This window comes from Podarcis cretensis (genome assembly GCF_951804945.1).
Source record: "Podarcis cretensis genome assembly, chromosome: 3".
Taxonomy (NCBI): Eukaryota; Metazoa; Chordata; class Lepidosauria; order Squamata; family Lacertidae; genus Podarcis; species Podarcis cretensis.
This window is the reverse complement of record NC_137172.1, coordinates 22,464,222-22,483,923: the sequence shown is the minus strand read 5'-3', so window position 1 is coordinate 22,483,923 and position 19,702 is coordinate 22,464,222. Positions and strand designations below refer to the sequence as shown.

At 44.8% G+C, this 19,702-nt stretch overlaps 1 protein-coding gene across 1 annotated transcript in view; it reads right to left on the bottom strand.

Annotated features, from left to right (window-relative positions):
* The window catches only part of ABCG5 (ATP binding cassette subfamily G member 5), a 231,802-nt gene extending 212,924 nt beyond the window's left edge, over positions 1-18,878 (bottom strand). Inside the window, exon 1 of the mRNA XM_079968681.1 lies at positions 18,727-18,878. The gene's annotated coding sequence lies outside the window, so the exon portion shown is untranslated. The remainder of the gene's footprint in view (positions 1-18,726) is intronic.
* Between the last annotated feature and the right edge of the window lie 824 nt (positions 18,879-19,702).

The following is a 19,702-nucleotide window of genomic DNA, read 5'->3' as shown; positions in this document are numbered from 1 at the left end:
GAGGAGGAAGAGGAGCAAGAAGAAGAAGAAGGAAAAGCAGAAGGACTATAAATAATAACAAAAGTTTTTATTTAATTAAGAGGTCATAATGGCATTAAAAATTTTGAATTGGAACATTAATGGAATGAATGATAGGTAAAAAAGGAATAAAATTGAGCAATGTCTAAAAAGGAAAAATTTGGATATAATCTGCTTACAAGAAACTCATGTGGCGAGAAAACATAGAAAAGTTCTGATTAACAAAAGATTGGGAAACGAATTTATATCTTCTGATAAAAGTAAGAAGAGAGGGATTGTATTATATGTAAGGAATAAAATCGAAGCTCAACAAATTTTTAAAGATGAAGAAGGAAGAATCATCGCAGTCCAGATCAAATGGCAAGGGGGAAAAATAATAATTGTTGGGATCTACGCACCAAATGGAAACAAAACTGATTTTTTAAAAAATTTGGAAGAAAATCTGTTCGACTATATAGACCAAAAGATTATAATAATGGGGGACATGAACGGTGTGGTGTCAATGGATAGGCTAAGAGCAGCAGGTACTAGCAAACTACCAAAGACATTTTTCTCGATGATAAAAAACTGTAATCTAATTGATATTTGGAGATTGAGACACCCACTGGAAAAGCAATTTACATTTTACTCAGACCCAAATCAGTCAATGTCGAGAATTGATCAAGTATGGGTCCCAAATGAATTAACTCCAAGAATCAGGCAAATAGAAATTCAACCGAGAGTAATTTCAGACCATAGTCCAATAAAATTTGAATTACAAGGATATGAAGAAAGAACGTTGAGATGGAGAATGAATGATTATCTCCTAGATGACCAAAAAAATGTTGAGAAAGCCCAAAAGAATCTGATGGACTATTTTGTAAACAATTCTAACAAAGGTGCGAAAATGAACACAGTATGGGATGCCAGCAAGGCGGTTATGAGAGGATTTTTCATCCAGCAGAATTCAATTAAAAAAAAAGCAGAGAAAAAGGTAAGATCCCGACGGAAAAAAAAGATAGGCTGAATGCCCCAATAGAAATTGATGAAATAAAAGAGACTATAAAAGAACTTTAAAAAGGGAAAGCTCCGGGACCAGATGGTTTTACAGCAAGTTACTATAAAGAAATGAAACACATCCTGTCAATACCTCTGAAAGAAGTTATGGACAGTATTCTTAAGGAAAGAGAAATTCCAGAAACATGGAAAGAAGCATTTATTACATTTATCCCAAAACAAGATTCAGATTTAACACAAGTTAAAAATTACAGGCCTATTTCATTACTAAATACAGATTACAAAATCTTTGCAAGTATTTTAGCAAAGAGGATTTAAAAAATACTACAAAAAATTATTCACAAGGATCAAGCGGGTTTCCTACCTGGCAGACAGATGAAAGATAATGTAAGGAATATAATTAATATTTTGGAATATCTGACTGCCAGAAATGAGAAACAAGCTATGCTAATATTTGTAGACGCAGAAAAAGCCTTTGATAATATATCTTGGGATTTTATGTTAAAAAATTTAGAATATATGGAGGTGGGGAGAGCTTGCAGGGCAGCAGCTGAAGAAGGAGCAAAAAGGGTTTTTCTCGTGTGTGTGTTTCTTTGTGGCTGATTAGCTGGTCTCCCTGTGCAAATGGTGTAAACAGGAACGGTTTGGATTCTTAGATCATGGACTGCAGTTTCTTGAAGATGGACTTCTGGCAAGCTATGGGCTGCACCTCACAACGGTTGGGAGGAATGTTTTTGCCAAAAATCTCAGAAACCTCATCAGGAGGGCTTTAAACTGACTAATGTGGGGGAGGGAGACAGTGCTCCTGAAGGTAGGAGTCTATCAATTGATGAAGATGATCATCCAAATGTCATAGACCAAATGGAGCAAACAGCACGCAGACCTAGTGGTGGGAGGAAAAAATCCTTAAATAATAAAAAATCCTCAATGCCTTCTTTGCCTCAGTCTTCTCCGATAAAGAAAACAATGCCCAACCTGAAAAATTTGGAGCAAATGATTCAGCAGAGGAAACACAGCCCACAATAACTAAGGAGATAGTACAAGAATACTTGGCTAGTTTAGATGTATTCAAGTCTCCAGGGCCAGATGAACTGCATCCAAGAGTATTAAAAGAACTGGCAGATGTGATCTCAGAACCACTGGCAGTCATCTTTGAGAATTCCTGGAGAACAGGCGAAGTCCCGGCAGACTGGAGGAGGGCAAATGTTGTCCCTATTTTCAAAAAGGGGAAAGAGGACCCAAATAATTACCGCCCAGTCAGTCTGACATCAATATCAGGGAAGTTTCTGGAGCAGATTATTAAGCAAACAGTCTGTGAGCACCTAGAAAGGAATGCTGTGGTCACCAATAGTCAGCATGGATTTCTGAAAAATAAGTCATGTCAGACTAACCTGATCTCGTTTTTTGACAGAATTACAAGCCTGGTAGATGAAGGGAACGCAGTGGATGTAGCCTACCTTGATTTCAGCAAGGCATTTGACAAGGTGCCCCATGATATTCTTGTAAAGAAGCTGGTAAAATGCGGTCTTGACTATGCTACCACTCAGTGGATTTGTAACTGCCTGACTGACTGAACCCAAAGGGTGCTCATCAATGGTTCCTCTTCATCCTGGAGAAGAGTGACTAGTGGGGTGCCACAGGGTTCTGTCTTATTCAACATCTTTATCAACGACTTGGATGATGGACTCAAGGGCATCCTGATCAAATTTGCAGATGACACCAAACTGGGAGGGGTGGCTAACACTCCAGAGGACAGGATCACACTTCAAAACGACCTTGACAGATTAGAGAACTGGGCCAAAACAAACAAGATGAATTTTAACAGGGAGAAATGTAAAGTATTGCACTTGGGCAAAAAAAATAAGAGGCACAAATACAAGATGGGTGACACCTGGCTTGAGAGCAGTACATGTGAAAAGGATCTAGGAGTCTTGGTTGATCACAAACTTGACATGAGCCAACAGTGTGACGCGGCAGCTAAAAAAGCCAATGCAATTCTGGGCTGCATCAATAGGAGTATAGCATCTAGATCAAGGGAAGTAATAGTGCCACTGTATTCTGCTCTGGTCAGACCTCACCTGGAGTACTGTGTCCAGTTCTGGGCACCACAGTTCAAGAAGGACACTGACAAACTGGAACGTGTCCAGAGGAGGGCAACCAAAATGGTCAAAGGCCTGGAAACGATGCCTTATGAGGAACAGCTAAGGGAGCTGGGCATGTTTAGCCTGGAGAAGAGGAGGTTAAGGGGTGATATGATAGCCATGTTCAAATATATAAAAGGATGTCATATAGAGGAGGGAGAAAGGTTGTTTTCTGCTGCTCCAGAGAAACGGACACAGAGCAATGGCTCCAAACTACAAGAAAGAAGATTCCACCTAAACATTAGGAAGAACTAATGTAAGACAGTAAGAGCTGTTCGACAGTGGGATTTGCTGCCAAGGAGTGTGGTGGAGTCTCCTTCTTTGGAGGTCTTTAAGCAGAGGCTTGACAACCATATGTCAGGAGTGCTCTGATGGTGTTTCCTGCTTGGCAGGGGGTTGGACTCGATGGCCGTTGTGGTCTCTTCTAACTCTATGATTCTATGATTCTATGATTCTATGATTCTAAGATTCTAAGCCTTGCTGAAACAGAGCCAGTATGGCTTTGGCAAGGGCAATCCTGTCTCACAAACCTATGAGAATTATTTTAAGAGTTCTTTGACAGCATAAATAAGCATATAGATAGAAGTGATCCGGTTGACATAAAATCCTTGGACTTTCATAAAGCTTTTGACAATGTGCCTCACCAAAGACGCCTGAGTAACTCTCCTATGAAGAAAGGTTACAGTGTTTGAGGCTTTTTAGTTTAGAAAGAGCTGGACCATAAAAAAGGCTGATCGCCGAAGAATTGATGCTTTTGAATTATGGTGCTGGAGGAGACTCTTGAGAGTCCCATGGACTGCAAGAAGATCAAACCTATCAATTTTTAAGGAAATCAGCCCTGAGTGCTCACTGGAAGGACAGATCCTGAAGCTGAGGCTCCAATACTTTGGCCACCTCATGAGAAGACTCCCTGGAAAAGACCCTGATGCTGGGAAAGATTGAGGGCACAAGAAGAAGGGGACGACAGAGGATGAGATGGTTGGACAGTGTTCTTGAAGCTACAAACATGAGTTTGACCAAACTGCGAGAGGCAGTGGAAGACAGGAGTGCCTGGCATGCTCTGGTACATGGGGTCACAAAGAGTAGGACACGACTAAACAACAACAACAAAGTTTAGAAATAAGGTGAGTATAAGTCATAGAATCATAGAATTGTAGAGTTGGAAGGGACCCTGAGGATTCCTTCATCTAGTCCAACCACTGGCAATGCATAAATCTCTGTTTTGTTCCTTAATGGCTTCCACTCAGCTAGCCCTACCAGGCTCGTCTGGCTTGTCAGCATAAACTAAACCCAGGAATTTCTGTGTTTGGCAAAGTTTAATCCTAACTTTGACTAATTCTAAGAATCATGGGTGCATTGCAACCAGAAAACACTGGCACCCCAACACATAACAATGCTTTTCTCTATAATATTTGGTTTGAGATGATTTGGTTCACATGATTTGGTTTGAGAATTGCATTGCAAAATTCAGGGAAGTGTGAATTTTGAAGGACAGCTGCACTTTGGTTTTCTTTCTTTTTTTAAAATAATTTTTATTAACAGGCCAATCACATCACATTATTCAAATCACATTAGTTCCAGATTATACAGCCAAATTTTGAATTTTGTTAAGGGTACCCATACATCAAGCTCAGCACGAGTCCAAAATTCCTGATAGCTCCAGGCATCACATATTTTACTGCTTTAAATTAGACAGTTCTATCCAGTTCGATCCGGATAGTCCTTTATTACTTTCTTTCTCATCTTGTTGTTATCATATATTCCTTTCTTTGCGATCTCTGATGGTTCTCACAAGCAGACCAGAAACTAGCGTCTCTGTGTGGGTTTTGTACTCTTCAAAAACTATCTCAGGGACAGCCTCTGTTCATCTCTTCCATAAACAAAGTTAACCTTTGGTCTGTCCTTTATTTTTCCTCAGGCTAGCCAGATATATCAAACAAATCAGGGGACTCTGTCAGGTCAAACTTGCATTCCAACACTCCTTCTCTTTCAAACGATCCTGATTCTCCTCCCCCCTGTCCTTCTTTCTCCGGCAAGCCTGTCTTGGTGAGACGACATTTTTAACTGTGTCATAAAAATTTTCCTCTTCCTCACCGTTCACCAGTCTTCTCTTCTGTTGTAATCCATCCCCACACAGTTCTTAAAATCCTGCTTATGATTGATAAAAACGCGACGATCTTATTTCTTTCTGGGGTGAAGGGTTATTAATATCACATCGTGTAAAGAAAAAAAGGTTTTTTTCCTCCACCCCCCTTCGTTCCAAACATACAGTCTCCTAGTGGTGATTCATCAGAAGATTTACTTATCCGTCCGTCACTCCCGGTCACAGAGATCCATTAATCAGCAGCCTTATCTCGAGCTTTACTTGATGTATGTGCTTTAGCTTCCTTTCCAACCATATATTTCCAATTATAATTCCGAGCTGAAGCAACCAGCACGCGCTAATTGGAATCGGCGTCAGGAAGAGCTGACTTCACCGAGGGCTCGTGCCAAGTGTTCTGCACCCCCATCTCTTGGATCAGGGGGTGCATTATGAACACCGCTGGCAAGACAGGGTCCCCCACATCCTGGGGGGGGGGGAGGGAAGGCTGCCTACTTCCCATAGCAGCCCCTTAATTACCTTGTATGGGTCAGAGAGATGTTATTGTCAGCCATCTTCCAACGCGCCACCTGGTGGCCCCTCCGCACTTTGGTTTTCAGATTGTTTTGGGAAGTGTGTGTTCGATAGGTTTGCATTAAAATGTGGCCTGAACCAAATTCCATCTATTCATAAATACAAATGGCATTGCAGATTTATTTTGAAGGAAAAAGCTGCAGCTAGTGCCAATTTCAATTATTTATTTGCCACCTTTCAAAACACAATATTTTCCAACTTACAGTAGTAAACTTTTTTTAAAAAAATAACAACACCAGTATCTAAAAATCGTAAAGTAAAATAGCAGCATCAAACATGCCATAGCGGCAATGTTTGATGCTGCATCACAATTTTTAATATATTAAAAAACTGAGTCAATAACATCACAATTTTAAATATACTAAAAAACCAAGAAAGCTGTTGCAGTGGTGCAGTTTCAAAAAAGAAAGAAAGAAAGAAAGAAAGAAAGAAAGAAAGAAAGAAAGAAAGAAAGAAAAAAGAGCAATGCAAATATGTTGCCACAGTATAGTAAACAGATATACAGATGCAAATTTGGATGTGTTGTGCAATTTTTTTCCAGGGGAACCAAGGTGAGCACAGAAAAATGGAGGCACTTCAAAATAATGGGGGTTTATATACAACAACAAACATTCTCCTTGCCCCAGTTTTTCTGCATAGAAACTATGGATAATGCCTACTTCACCAGTGCTTTGTGAAGCTAAACATGTTATTGTTTGTAAAGTGCCTGCAGTGTCTCAAATGAGGAGAGCTATAGAAATGTAAAGTAGGTGCCTTCATCTCCCTATTATCTTCAGACAGTTGTTTAGGAGAGAAGCTTCGTGCGTGGCTCTTGGGTATTTCTGTAAGAAGGAACGGGGATTTCTTGATTGTAAGAACATTGCAAAGAAACCATCTGTGGCCATTAATCTCTAAATAATACGATACCCTCACAGAGTTATCGGTATCTGCAGAGCAAAACAGTAAGGCCTGGATCTAAAGATCCACACACCTAGGTAAAAGGTAAATGGTAAAGGACCTCTGGACAGTTCAGTCAAAGGGGACTATGAGGTTGCAGCACTCATCTTGCTTTCAGGCTGAGGGAGCCGGCGTTTGTCCACAGACAGCTTTCTGGCAGGGGTAGAGGAAGGAGGGTGTGGTGGGGGCGGATCGCCCCAAGTGTCACCACTGGGGTGTGGTGACAAAATGCCAAGCGGCACTCACCGTGGGGCATGCAGCGCGCCCGAGCCACAGGTCTCTCTTGGGAGTGACGTGGTGGCTTGGGCGCCCACAGGATCCGCACTGCCCCAAACGGTCTGCCCCCCGCCTCCCCCTCAGGTGTAGGGCGGCTGAGTGGGAGGAGGCAGGCAGACTCCTCGGAGGCCCCACAGAGCATCCTGCCCTGGCTCACCCAGCCTCATGGGCGACTGCCCCTGTGCGCAGGGCATGCGTGCCACCCCAGGCACCCAATCGGCTTGCTCTGCCACTGCTTTCTGGGTCATGTGGCCAGCATGACTAAACCACTTCTAGCGCAATGGGACACCGTGATGGAAACCAGAGCTCACGGAAACACCTAGGAATGTTTGAGGCACAGGTTTCTCAAACAGCCACATCCCCATGACACCTCTTTTGAAACTAAGGTACCGTATTTTTCGCTCTATAAGACGCACCTAGTTTTTAGAGGAGGAAAACAAGAAACAAGAAAGCAACGCAAAGCCTCATGAGCGCTCCCACTGCTCTCAAGAGGCTTTGCGTGGCTATCCCTGAAGCCAGAAGGGCAAGAGGGATCGGTGCGCACCAATTCCTCTTGCTCTCCTGGCTTCAGCGATAGCTGCGCAGCCTGCATTCGCTCCATAATGCGCACACACATTTCCCCTTACTTTTTAGGAGGGGAAAGGTGCTTCTTATAGAGCGAAAAATACGGTAACTTTCAAAAGCAGTTGGTCTTATTTCTCTAGACCAGCATCTTGTTCTCACAATGACCAACCAGATGCCCATGTAATAAATGTGATGATAATAACAACTTGTCCCCACAAGCAGAGCCTGAAGGCAACAAGGACTTTCTCCTCCAGCAACGGGTGCCCAGAAGCATGCTGAATCCAACACTCTGGGTATCAAGCCTGCAAGGGGGGTACCCAATGATAGCTTTATCCTCCATGAATCTGTCTAATCCACAAGTCGGCAGAGGTTGGGTTTGACAGTCACATAAGTAGCTGAGACAAGAGCTGCCTCAGGCATTCAGAACTTCTAATGTTTGCCAAACACAACAGGAGCCTCACCTGAGCGCTCTCTGCAAAGTTGTGTTTACATACGGTTGTTGAGGAACACAGAGGAATGTGACTGCGAAGAGCTGCTAGCGATCAAACAGAGGAAACTACTTCCGTAGGTCTTACTCCTTGAAATGCTTCTCCTGCCCTCTGTACTGAATTCAGTATATCCCGAACAATGAAAATTAAAAATGTTTAAAACTAGCAGCCTCATTCCTGGTGTTGCTTGGCAATTCTAAACAAAATCCCTAAAGATCAGTGCAGTTTTGAAAGGTCCGGTCTGCCATCTTGATTCAAAATTACGCCCAGTTTTATCCAAACATAGACAAAAACTTTATCTCAGCAACCATCATGCAAAAGGTTACAATTTCTTGAAAGGAGTCCAAATGTACAGTGAACAGACAAACAACGTCCCAAAATGTATAGTAGTTGAATGCACTGGCAGAGGAAGAAGGGTGTGGGGGGAGCACACTGCCCCCGGCAGTGCGATCCCGGTGGGGTGCCATCGTGGCTGCCCCCCCCCCCCGCGCTGGGTGCCACGCCCTTGCAGGCAATGTGCCACACCCCCAGGATGCATGCCACGCCCCTGCAGGCGATGGGCCATGCCCCCAGGACGTGCGCTAGCCCCGCCCCCGCCTGCTCTCTGCACCCAATGATGGAGCATGAAGCTCCACCACTCGATGAATGGTCTGCAATTGCACTTGCTTATAGATTTAACCCACATTATTTTATTGTCTTCAGGGTCACTGTTTCCTAACTGGACACATTTTTGAAGCCTGTTCGCACCACGATCTGTTTCACAAGGAACGGTGACACTGGAATAACAAGTAAAATACCAGTGATATCACTGTCCTGTTACAAAATTGTGAGTTTCCACACATCTCCATGTCTATTGAAAGCTCTGAGAAAAAGTAATGGGATGTTTTGTATCACCTTTAGTAGCTCCCTGGAAGTGTGGTGCCTTGTTTTTCATAAGAGCTGTGAATCTGAGTTACCTGCTTTAAATGTCATGTTTACCTTGAGATTTTTTGCGCTAGCATTGACCTTCGTATACATCGGCACCCAGCTGCACATTACTCAAAAGCAATTAACTTCAAGATGAACAATGAACAGATACCTGCTTACAACTAGGCATAAGTTAGAGCCATGCTTTCCTTCTTATACAAAAGATTCTATAGAATTATGGATTCTAACATATTTCTGCTTCATGTGTGATTGAAAATAAGGTAAATGCCCAAAGCATCTGTTTGGTTTTCCTCCATTGGCCACTTATAGATTGAAGTATTGAGCTACAGCAGTAAAAATCAGATGACTGTCATTTTTAAAAGGTGTGGGTATGTCTCAGGCCTTGGGGTCAAATGCAGCCCTCCAGGCATCTATGTCTGGCCCTTGGAAGGCTCCCCAAGCCTACTGGCCCGACTCACACCCCAACCCTGGCTGGACTGTGTCTATGAACTCTGATCATGCCTCTTGATTGTATAGATGGAGTGAGCATGTGTAGAATCTAGCCAACTTTGCAAAGGTATAATTGACTTTTTAATAGTTCCATCCTCTGCTGGCCCTCATAAAATTGCTTAGAAAGGAATGTGGCCCTCGGGTCGAAAAGGTTTTTCACTTCTGATCAACACCAAAGAGTTCAAGAAGGCAAATGAAACAAAGAGAAGATTATTTTTAAGATATCATAGAAAATGCTAAGGTAGCATTGTACCACTGCAAAAGGTCTTTGGTATACGCTCATACCACAAATGTGCTTAGCCATAGTAACCTTGTCTTATAAACGGCACAGCATAACTTGAAGTAGCACATAGAGACTAGATAAATGGTCACTGTAATGCAATTATGTCCAAAGGAATGGTAGACCTCAGGGACATCCAGTGAAGTTGCATAGTTGATGACAGCAGTGAGCAGCAGTAAATCCCACTGAGCAAGCTGGAGTTAACTCCTTATTAGCAACAACAGAATCTGCACAGGAGTGCCAGACCTAGTGAGCACAGCAACTCAGCTTCAGCCGATCTTGCCTCCATGAAGCAGTTGCCACAACTGAAGACCCCTGCCTCCCCACAGCTGCCTAAGTCCCCTCCTCGCCAGGGTTTTCCTCAAGCACTGTGCCTGCATGAAGCTAACTTCTCCTCTGCCATTTTCATGCCCCTCCTGGTTCTGGAAGACCTTAGGAGAGGGGAGCTTGTCACAGCAGGAGGGGGAGACCCCCATGCCTCTTCACCAGCCTGGCCTCATCTCTGCCTCACTCCTCTCCAGCCTCTGCTTCTGCCTCTGATTCTGAACTGCTCTCTGCCACAGCCTCTTCCTGCTCACTAAATCCTGTTGCCTCTTCCGCTTATGACTTCTCCCTCTACTCCCTCTGACCACTCATCATTGTCCCACCACCAATCCCATCCCTGAGTCTTCTTTCTTTGTGGGTTCCTCACCTGGTTCCTCCCACCATTTCTCTGCATCCAACCTGTTGGCCTGGGAATCCGATTCAGAGGCTGAACCGGAGGAATCCCAGCCTGCACAGGAGTCCCCGCCTCCAGGGCCAGCTGAACTGGGGCAGGGCCTTGATTCTGAAGCGCCTGCACCTGTGCCGGATCCTCAGCAGCAGGCACCAGGTGAATCCACTCTGGCTCCGGAGGCGATTGAGGACACAGTGCCTACAGGTGCGCCTCTCCCAGCCCTGTCAGGGGAAAGTGAGTCTCCCTCTGGGTCCAGTAACCCACCGGCCTCTCTTGAGCTGCAGAGGCTCAGGGCAGAGAGGCGAAGGGAACTGGTTTCTCCCAGGAGGAGTGCTCGCCTTAAGGCCAGGAGAGGCGGGTCTCCTGGAGGCCAGGACTGCCCCTGACCTCAGAGAAGATAAAGGCCAGTCAGCCCGGTCCCAGGTTGCGGGAGCAACATCGTTGAAGAGCTGTTTCGGCCAGCACCCAGTCCTGTTCCCCCAGAGTTCCTGATCTTGCCCGGCTCCTCGCTGTGGACCCCGCTTCGCCCGTGGAGGACTGTCTGCTGACCCTTGACTCAGGTCCTGGACCTCGCCCCCTGGACCAGCACACAACCTGTCCATGACAGTTGAAGCATAGAACTTACTCTGGAAGGCGGTGGTAGCAACCAACACGGATGGCTGTAAAAGACAATTAGACAAATTCATGGAGGCTAAGGCTCTCAATGGCTTCTAGCCCTGGCAGCTATGCCCTGCCTCCACAGAGAGAAGCATGAATGCTTCTGAATACCCATTGCTGGAAGCCACAGGAGGGGGGAATATTATTCTGTTCAAGCTCTGCTTGCAGGTTTTCCATGTATTCCTTTCTCAAGACCCTGTAAGAACATAAGAGGAATCCGTTGGATCAGGCCTATGACTCATCTAGTCTAACATCCTGCTCTTACAGTGGCCCACCAGATGTCTGTGGGAAGCGGGACTTGAATGCAGCAGCACTCTGTTCATCTGTGATTCCAGAAACTGGTGTTCAGAGACTTAACGCCATCATGGCTAGGAATTCATGGGATAACCCTCTCCCCCATGAATTTGTCTAATCCTTTTTCTTTTTTTTTTAAGCCATCCATTTTGGAGGCCATCACTGCATTCTGTGGGAGCAAGTTCCATAGTTGGACAACTCACTGCATGAAGAAGTATTTCCTTTACAGTGGTACCTCGGGTTAAGAACTTAATTCATTCTGGAGGTCCGTTCTTAACCTGAAACTGTTCTTAACCTGAAGCACCACTTTAGCTAATGGGGCCTCCTGCTGCCTCCGCACGATTTCTGTTCTCATCCTGAAGCAAAGTTCTTAACCCGAGGTACTATTTCTGGGTTAGCGGAGTCTGTAACGTGAAGCATCACTGTATCTGTCATGATTCTTCCAACACTCAGCTTTATTGGCTGTCCATGAATTCTAACACTATGGCTAGTAGCTGTTTATAGCTTTCTTTTTCCTTTTCTTCCGTTCTTTTTTTGACAATCACTAGTCTTAATTTATTATTTTTACAATTTTTTACAATTCAAAATAAACATTTTACAAACTTATTGATATCCAATGACTTCCCTTCTTCTCTTTCCATGGTTCATTTTAAATATCTTCAATTCCTGCATATTTTACTATATAACCATTCAAGTCAGTTTTCCATTCCCCCCCCCCCCCGATTGATATTTTTATTAAAGTTTTCTTGGTTTACAAAGGTATGCACAATATATCTTTTTTCAAGTTGCATTTTCCATAGGTCAGTTTTATTTGTTGAGACATTCGGGTTACATTAGGAAGAAAAGGGGGGAAGAGGTGGAGGGAGCCAGGGTGGGTGGGATGGGGTCGGGAGGTGATGTTTCTATTTTACTTAATGTATGTGTGGGGTTTTGTGTCAGCGTCACTTGTGTTGGTTCCGTTTATAGCTTTCTAATGTTCTCTTTCCCCCAAGAGTGCAAACACATTCTATCTGGGATAAGGCGCATTTAACTTCAGGTGCAGAATGTTTCGATCCATGCTGGCTCACTCTGGCACTTGAGTCAAAGAATAAAAGCACAAAGAAGTCAAGTTCTTTCCCCCTACCCTCTGTTGGCAGTGAAATATGTACAGTGGTACCTTGGTTAAGTACTTAATTCATTCCGGAGGTCCGTTCTTAACCTGAAACTGTTCTTAACCTGAAACACCACTTTAGCTATTGGGGCCTTCCGCTGCCGCCACCGCACAATTTCTGTTCTCATCCTGAAGCAAAGTTCTTAACCCGAGGTACTATTTCTGGGTTAGCGGAGTCTGTAACCTGAAGCGTATGTAACCCGAGGTACCACTGTACTAATAAATTAAACAACTTGTGTCCCTGAAAAGCTCCCAAAAGCTAATACCGGAAGCTTAACTGCCGGCTTAGCCCTGGCTGAGATTGTGCGTCAATTTAAAAATAAGGACGTGTATTTCTTGCCCAAGCCTTGTATGTGTATGTTCTTGAGATAACACTCTTCCAAAGGCTTCACAAGGGCACACAAATGGCAGTTACATCCCTATAGGTTTTATCACATATCCCAACAGAGTGACATTTTTAGCATGCTTTTCCAAGTTGTTACATTAACAAATTTGCACTGATTTCCTTATCCTGTCGTCTAAAGACCACCTTGTAGTAGAACAGTGAACTTTTACAGCATTTCCGAGCTGATGTACTGTCTAATGTCACAAGTGTCTGCTCGCATTACCTCATGAAGGCTTGAGAAGATTCTACATTGTGCTTTCCATTTGAGCTTGATTTGACAGAATCAGTCCCCACGCTAGCTCATGGCACTTATCAGTTAGTCAGCGTTCCTTGGGGAAGAGAATTTAGAGTGCACCATATTCTGTTTTCAAATCAAGCCCTGTCCCCTTAGGAACTTGGCTGCTGCATTATTAAACAGGGTGCCATCAGCCATACCACCATGCATAAACATTCAGTCAGATAAAAGACTACATCATTATGTTAACTCTTTTTTTATCAGGTTCATTCATTTTTCAGTCATCTGAAATGGAACTCTGGGGGACAAAAGGAGAAGTTTCCCCTTCAAACATCCGTGCACGTGAGCTTTTGGGAGGAAGAGCAGGAGACGGATGGGGCAAACAACCCTTTTTAAAACGTTCACATTACAGGAACGATCAGCGTGTGGAAGAGACAGTTGGAACAAAACTGCAGCTCCAGTCCCTGATCGCACCAACCCACTGTATGGAAACAGCAAGAGAAGCAAGCAAATAAATAAATAAGTAGCTGGGCTAAATAGGTAATTTGGGAGAAGTGTTTTATGGCATACATGTGCATTTAGTCCCAATACGGCCCAATCAAAGCAAACTCTGTTGGGGGAGGGGAGCTTTTGGCATCCACTTCTACAACCCTACCAGCCTGAGGATGTGGCACTCCCATCCCCCTCGGACTCCAGGGATGACTCTGGGAGAAAGTAGAACCCTCCTACTTCACAGCCATGCAGATGCATGCCAGCCAAAAAGATTTGGCTATAGACCCGTTAAGGTGGCTCTCCCAGTAGGTGGGGCAACCTGAAAGGGAACCTCCGCCGGCCTTCTTGAGCTTTCAGATGATTCTGGTCCTTTGCTGAGACAACATCTACCATAGCTCAGCCCGAAGGGTCCATGGGGCGCTGTCCAGGGTCCTGCCTTGACCTGATGGGAAGAAGTATTGCTTACCGCTTCCCCAAGCCTCAGCAGAACATGATATTTCATTAGCTCTCCCCTCACTTCAACAAGAGACACACTTGTATTTATTTTATTTTCCTAGTGTTTTGGAGGGACGCGGGTGGTGCTGTGGGTTAAGCCACAGAGCCTAGGACTTGCCAATCAGAAGGTCGGCAGTTTGAATCCCCGCAACGGGGTGAGCTCCCATTGCTCAGTCCCAGCTCCTGCCAAGCTAGCAGTTTGAAAGCACATCAAAGTGCAAGTAGATAAATAGGTACCGCTCCGGCGGGAAGGTAAGCGGTGTTTCCGTGCGCTGCTCTGGTTTGCCAGAAGCAGCTTCGTCATGCTGGCCACATGACCCGGCAGCTGTACGCCGGCTCCCTCAGCCAATAAAGTGAGACAAGCGCCGCAACCCCATAGTCGGTCACGACTGGACCTAATGGTCAGGGGTCCCTTTACCTTTACCTTTAGTGTTTTGGAAAAGCTGAGAGTAACAAGATATCATTAAGATTGTTGTAATTTTTTCCCCTAAGATCAAATTATTCCATGAGATGGTTGTGGAATTGCCAAGCAAATCATTCCCAAACTCATTATGTTTCAGTTCACACATTACTATGCCTAGTGAAGTCAGAAGTGGATTCACACGTTAGGAAGATCTCTGGGGGGCTCAAGAGCCATGGCAAGCGAATTCCTGCATTCAAATCACTGTGAAATGAGACCACCCGATTTGGGTGTTACCCTCTATGTGAAAGTGGGGGAACAGGAGAGCGAGCTGTCAGGGGTGAGCCACAGGATGCAACCCAAGATGAGCCAGGGAGTCAGGGAGCAAACCAGCTGTCAGATCCAAGGGTAAAATCAGTGCCAATGAACAAACACAATTCAAAACCAATAGAAAATGCAGAAGTGCACCAGAATCAGGAAGACCATGGCTGGATCCAGACCCATAAAAGAAGCGTGCATAGAAACGTGTTGTAAACTTCATAAAGGGAAATTACATTGACAAAAGACGGGACTCCACAGTGTCATCTGGTGTCACATTGTTCTAACGCAGATAAAACCCATTTTCTTTAATAAATAATAATAATAACAAAATTTTATTTATATTCTGGCCTCCCCAGCTGAAGCCGGGCTCAGAGCGGCTAACAACAATAAAAGTAACACAACATTCTAAAATCAATTCATTTTAAAATCAAATCAAAATCAAATTCATGGCAACCATTGGGCTAGAGTTCTGTGAGGATTACCAGAGGAGAGGGTGAGACTGTGCCTTGGCCAAAGGCCTGGTGGAACAGCTCTGTCTTGCAGGCCCTGTGGAAAGATGTCAAGTCCTGCAGGGCCCTAGTCTCTTGTGACAGAGCATTCCACCAGATCGGGGCCACAGCCAAAAAAGCCCTGGCTCTGGTTGAGGCCAGCCTAACCTCCCTGTGGCCCGGGACCTCCCAAGATGTTTTTGTTTGGAGGAGAGACGGTCCTGTAGGTACTAATGTAGCTGAGTCCCATGCAGCTCAGAAAGGGCCCAATCTGTAAAGAAGGAGCAGGGAACCTCCAACCCTCTGGATGCTATTGAACTGCATCTCCCATCATTCCTGACTGACGAGAACTTGCTCGTCATCAGTAATAATCAGTCTCACACCAAGATGGATTGAAGGAGTCTAACTAACCCCAGGGCTGCTGGAGCCCAACATTTATTATGAACAGTAAAAACATACTCTCTAAGGAAAATACAACATTGTATCAGCCGGCAGATAAAGACAATACCATACATGGGTATCATGCCACCATCAGGCTATGCTATGTGGACCAATCATCAACATTGCACGAGGTGTTCACGCGCTCATCATGCCCAGCACAGCCTGCGCCCATCTTGCCACATAGGCACAAACAACCATTTTCCTACACCTGACCATTGACCATGCTTGCTAGGGCTGATGGGAGCTGTAGTTCAGCATCATCTGGAGGACCAAAGGTTCACCGCTGCAGCTGTAAATGAAGCCTTTTATAGTCCTTCCCGTCTAGGAGGGTCCAAAGATCAGGTGTGAGATGGGGCAGGGCCTGTCTGGGTGTAGTTTTCTGTGTTTACTATTCTGGCCTGATGCTACAGCCTTATGTCATGTCATGTCATGTCATGTCACTAAACGGGGCAGGTGCACAGAGTTCCAAGGATCCCTCATTCTAGGATTGGAGCTCCTGACAGAACCACATGACTCCAAGTGACAGTAGAATTTTGTCAAAGCCTTAATATGCATGTGCACATTCCTGGATATTTTGCTCGGCTAATAATTTTAGCAGACCTTGTGTCACGGTCCGGTTCATGGGCGATCGAAGTCCCGGCAGGGGACGTCAGGACCGGGGCAAGATGGCGGGGTGGGAGCAGGAACGGGGGTCCAGAAGCCAGGAGTCAGGAAGCCAAGAGTCGAGGTTCAAGGATCAGGAAGCAAGAAGCCAAACGCAGCAAAGCAGAGAACATGTTGCTGTGGCAAAGAGCCAAAGGGAAATGCTGACCTTATATCCCTTCCCAGCTCTTGCCACCAGGTGCTGTGAGTTACCAATTGGCCTCACCTGTGTGGCCGCGCCTTGCCTCTTGAGAACAAACTTAGGAAGGCCCCAGTCCCTCAAAGTCCTATTGGTCACAGGGCCTGGCTCTTGCACAAACACCTGACACCTTGTGAGCAGGAGAAGGCATTGCAATGCAGTGGTGCAGGTCACAGCGAGACCCTTGCAGTGACCACCCAGAGAGTCATAGATGTTTAGGGCGGTAGCACACAGGCTCAACATCACCATAAGTGTTAGCATGGTTGCGCCAGAGCCACACAGCTGTGAGGGGCAGTCCCTTCCCATTTCCCAGGTGGTGTGAAATGGGACGCCTCTGCCACTAGGACTAATACTCAGTAATACTCAGGAAAGAAGAGGTATTTGTTTTTTCAGAGGCCCACAAGAAACAGTTATCGAAGTGCACCTTTTATTTCAAATGTCTGAAAATGGCCAGTGCTTTTTTTCTGAGGGGACGCAGGGGTACGCATACCCCTAAACATGTTGCGAATCTTTGTACTTTTGTCCATTTACTGTATTTATTTGTCCTGGTTTGAACTATAAAATGGTGATTTTCTTGAGTCAAAATGAGAGTACCCCAAACGTTTTTTATATATATGGGGGGGGGGAGCACTGGAAACATCATTTAAAATGTCTGCTTCCCACCTAAAACCATTTCTAGCAAGACATGGTTTCTTGGTAGGACTTTTGGGCAGATGTACCACTCTGAGGAACGAGCACCTCCAAATTCTGTGGAGCTTGTTTGCCACATTTTGAAGCAACTGAAAGAATGTGCATTAGCATGTATGTAAGACCATTAAATACAGAGTCTACCTAACTGCCCTGCAGATTCCCAGTAAAATCACCACCAGATTGCCCTGGGTCTGCCTGGGTCTGCCTTCACTGCGCTATGCTAAGACACCATCTCAGCTGAATTAGAACTTGCCACAGCTTCCTTCTGAAAACTCTGTCGGTATAAGAATGGAAATGGACTAAATTCTGCTTCCAATTTCCAAACATATGTACTTCGATGAATATTAAATGGTAGACCCGTATCATCATCATGAATTATTTACCTCGTCGAAATAGGGTTTTTTAAAAAAAATAAAATAAAAATAATAAATAAATAAATAACAAGAAGAGAAGGACCAGAGTTTGCTTTGGAGCATGAAACTCCAGTGTAATTGAGTTTAGAGTGGGAAAACCTCTAAAGAGGCCAGGGCCCCAGAGAGTTCCCTGAAACCCACCTGTCATCTGATATTACATCACGGCTCAAACAAGCCATGCCTTCCTGTTCCCGCAAAAGCCTTCTGTGACCAGAGGGGAGGGGGGAGGCTGGAAAAAAAAGAATTGAATCTGCTGCGAAGGAGGGGGGAGAAGAGGAAAACGAACTCGGCAACAGCTGTACCATGTCAGCAGAAATAATGATCGGAAACTCAGCCTCTAAGGGATGCTCGGCTGAGTCTTCATTCAGCAAGGTGTCATTTGTTAGGGCTGGGGGTAAACTCCCTGCCTGCGACCCCAGAGAGCCGGTGCCAGTCAGTGTAGACATTACTCCTGCCTAGATCATAGAATCATAGAATTGTAGAGTTGGAAGGGACCCCGAGGGTCATCTAGTCCAACCCCCTGCAATTTAGGAATCTCAGCTGAAGCATCCATGACAGATGGCCATCCAAATGAAGAAGAGTCCACAGCTTCCTGAGGGAGACCATTCCACTGTCAGACAGCTCTCACCATCAGAGAGGTAGACCAATGGTCTAACAGCACAAGACAGTTCCTATGTTCATCCTATGTTCCTATTGTTTGTTTATCTTGCTTTGTGGTGCCATTCAGCAAGAGGGTGATGGAGGGCTTGGGCTGTGCTCTTAAATCAAAGCAGAATGAGTAGTGAATGAAATTAACACCTTGGAGGATTTGATTAGGAAAAGGTGAACTGCTCCTAAAGAAACTAGTGTTACCTTGGGTTACAGACGCTTCAGGTTACAGACGCTTCAGGTTACAGACTCCGCTAACCCAGAAATAGTACCTCGGGTTAAGAACTTTGCTTCAGGATGAGAACAGAAATCACACGGCGGCAGTGGGAGGCCCCATTAGCTAAAGTGGTACCTCAGCTTAAGAACAGTTTTAGGTTAAGAACGGACCTCCAGAACGAATTAAGTTCTTAACCTGAGGTACCACTGTACTGTGCACAAATCCAGTTTTTTTAAAAGCTGGTTTTTGTAAAAGAAAAGATTTCACAGCCAGAAGAAAGCTACTCTTATTGCCAGCACAAGTTGTGTTAAGATTAAGGTTACCAGATTTTTTCAATGAATCCGGGGACACTTTTCAACTTCCATGGATTTTGTATGGGAACTGATTTGTAAATCCGGGGACTGTCCCCAGGAAACGGGGATGTCTGGTAACCTTACTTAAATGAAAAACAAGCTACAATTTAAGAACTTGGACCCCCTTGAACTAAATGATTGTTCTAAGAAGATATGAATAGCTCAGGGAATTGGTGGTAAAAATCTACAGAGCCTTTTACGTTTGGATCGCTGATGTGAACCAGATTCTCTGTTGTTTTAACCCCATTAGCTTCCATCCATTGACTTCTGTTGATGTGATCAGGCTTGTTGGTCTAGCCTTATTCTGAAATTAGCATACCTATGTGGCAGTACCTTTGTAGTTACTGGCCTGATCCCAGTATAAAATCCATGTATTTAAGTCGGACACTGGCCGCTTTTTTGAGAGAGCCAGTAGGTTGCTAAACAGTAGCAAGTTCCACATCTGTTCTTGTGAAACCCCAGGGTCTGAGACTAGGGTGCATCAGAGCCCTTTGAAGCCACCCAAGAAACAGGGTCATGTTGTGACATCAGGACAATCTGAAGTCTCTGGTTGGATAGGCATGATATAAATACTAGGAGCCTGGTGTTTTGCCCATGTCTGCTCAACCGTTAGGTCCAGTCGCGAATGACTCTGGGGTTGCGGCACTCATCTCACTTTACTGGCCGAGGGAGTAGGGC